Here is a 3,029-nt window from a genome sequence, read left to right as displayed (position 1 = left end):
GGGGCACCGGCCCCGACCCCTGCACAGCGCGGGCTGTGCTGTGGGGGAGCGGGGGAGGGTGACTGGTTACCGGCAGGGGTGGCGGGGCTGGGGGTGATGGAGACAGGAGCGGGAAGGACTTTGTTTCCCCGCAGGTGACGTCAGTTCTTGCGTCCAAACAACATTTTATGCAGTAAACGCATCTCGAAGGAGTTCCCACCCCAGCTGTGCCAGCCGCTCGGATTTTGGGGGCGCGGGGCAGCTCGAGGCCGTGCTGCACTCGGATGCTGCCAGTCACCGTCTGTGTCCTGCTGAGCCTGGAACCTGAATCTGCAAAGCAGAGATTGTAGTTGTTAGGCTGAGATCCAGATAGCAACCCTTGCACTGAAGGTCTGCTGTTACACCACAGAGATGTAATGAGCAAAATCTGTATTTATCCTTCCTGGCAGACTGCAGGGGCAGCTGAATATGGGCTATGGAAGAGCATAGCTGTGGTATTTTAAAATTCTGCTGTATTTTTATTCCTGGAAGTATCAGCCTCACATTTTTATTTTATATCTCATAAATACCAATATTTATTTTTCTTTCTCCAATCACTGCTGTTCTCAGTATGCAATGAGATAATTGTATATGGCATATGCTAGAAGCCTTAAATCTCAGGCCACCACATGGAAAATACCACTGAATACTTCAGCAGTAGCAGAGCATTTGGTGTTGGAAAAATTAGTTTGCATTAGCCACAGAAAATAACCAGCCTCTTTGTTATGACCAGCTGACAAACAGCCTGAGCTGTTTGATGTCCATGGCAGCAGTGGCCGATTCCCACAGCCACGTTCCCCGCCCTCTTAGAAAATGAAGCTTTGAATATGGTTCATTGTCTAACCAAGGGGGCCCAGACTGGAAGGGCTGCATTTGCAGGGTGAGAGAACATCATATTCAAGACCATCTGAAGAACCTCAAAGTGCACAAGTCCATGGAACCTAACAAGATCTATCTGTGGCTCCTGAGGGAACTGGAGGATGAAGTTGCAAAGCCACTTTCCATCATATTTGAAAATTCATGGCAGCCTGGTGAAGTGCCCACTGATCAGAAAAGGGAAAACATAACCCCTATTTTCAAAAAGGGAAAAAAGGAAGACCCAGGGAGCTACAGGCCAGTCTCACCTCTGTGCCCAGGAAGATCATGGAGCAGATCCTCTTGCAGGCTCTGCTAAGGCATAAGGAAAATGAGAAGGTGGGTGGTGGCAACCAACATGGCTTCACCAAGGGCAAGTCCTGCCTGAAAAATCTGGTGGCCTTTTACGATGGAGTCACAGCATCAGTGGACAAGGGAAGAGCAACTGGGGTCATCTACCTGGACTTGTACAAAGCATGTGACACTGTCCTGCATGACATCCTGGTCTCTAAATTGAAAAAGTATGGACTTGATGGATAGAGCACTCAGTGGAGTGTTTGAAATTGGCTGGTTGGTTGCACTCAGAGAGTTGTGGTCAACAGCTTGATGTCCAAATAGACACCAGTGATGAGTGATGTTCCTCAAGGGTTGGTATTGGGACCAGTGCTGTTTAACATCTCTGTTGGCAACATGGACAGTGGGATTGAGTGCATCCTTAGCAGGTTTGCTGATGACACCAAGCTGTTTGGTGTGGCCAACACACTGGAGGGAAGGGATACCATCCAGAGGGACCTTGGCAGGCTTGAGAGGTAGGCCCATGCCAACCTCATGAAGTTCAATAAGGCCAGAGTTCCGCACCTGGGTTGGGGCAATCCCAAGCACAAATACAGGTTGGATGGAAAATGGATTGAGAGCAGCCCTGAGGAGAAGGACATGGGGATGTTGGTTGATGAGAAGCTCAAGATAAGCCAGCAATGTGTGTCTGCAGCCCAGAGAGCCAACCATGTCCTGCGCTGCATCAAAAGAAGCGTGGACAGCAGGTTGAGGGAGGTGATTCTCCCTGTCTTCTCCATTCTTGCGAGACCCCATCTGGAGTGCTGTGTCCAGTTCTGTAGTCCCCAACCTAAGAATGACATGGAGGAGTTGAATCAAGTACAGAGGAGAGCCATAAAGATGATCAGAGGGCTGGAGCACCTCTCCTATGAAGACAGGCTGGGAGAGTTGGGGTTGCTTGTCCTGGAGAAGAGAAGGCTCCATGGAGGCCTGGCAGCAGCCTTTCAGTACCTGAAGGGGCCTACAGGAAAGATGGGGAGGGACCTTTTACAAGGGCTTGTAGTGATAGGACAAGGGCTAACGGCTTTAAGGTGGAAGAAGGGAGATTTCAGTTGGACATACGGGAAGGAATTCTTCACTCTGAGGGTGGTGAGACACTGGAACAGGTTGCCCAGAGAAGTTGTGGATGCCCCCTCCCTGGAAGTGTTCAAGGCCAGGTTGGATGGGGCTTTTAGCAACCTGGTCTAGTAGAAGGTGTGTGTGTCCATGGCAAGGGGGGTGGAACTAGACTATCTTGAAGGTTCCTTCCAACCCAAACAATTCTGTGATTCACTGAGGCAGTTCCCCTTCCTCCAGCTCCTCTGCTGCATGTAGGCTTTGGGGTTACCCTCCTCTCTGCACCGTCTGAGCCTCAAGTGCCTTCAAAAGAGCTCCAGCTATTGGGATGGAGCAAAAACATGCACTCTAGAAAGCTGGGTACTTTTGTCTCCTTGATGCATAACTTTGGCAGATGGAAAAGCAGAAGAAAGCAAGGAGGCTTTCTTCCCTCTTCTGAGGTATCCATGCTTATCCACTGCTGGAAAGAAGGTCTGTTGTGCAGTTTGTTGTTATTCCTGGCATTGATACTGAAATCTTTCTTTCTGACTTGCGGGCTGCACTCCTATATTTAGGGTTAAATTGTTCACTCTGTGTGTGCAGGAAGCCTGGGAAACCAGCCTGGCTTTTGCCTGTAGCTCTGCTGAAGTGGATCTGAGTTCTCTGCATCTGCAGGACCAGGGATGCTGGCAATGCCCTTGTCCTCCTCTGGAATATGTAGCTACTGCCGGGGTTAGGAGAGGTTTTTCTGCCCATATGGTCTTTCTGGGGCTAGTGCAGACTTCCTG

Source organism: Chaetura pelagica, unplaced genomic scaffold (genome assembly GCF_000747805.2).
Source record: "Chaetura pelagica isolate M959 unplaced genomic scaffold, ChaPel_1.0 scaffold551, whole genome shotgun sequence".
NCBI classification, from domain to species: Eukaryota; Metazoa; Chordata; class Aves; order Apodiformes; family Apodidae; genus Chaetura; species Chaetura pelagica.
This window is presented reverse-complemented; position numbering follows the sequence as displayed.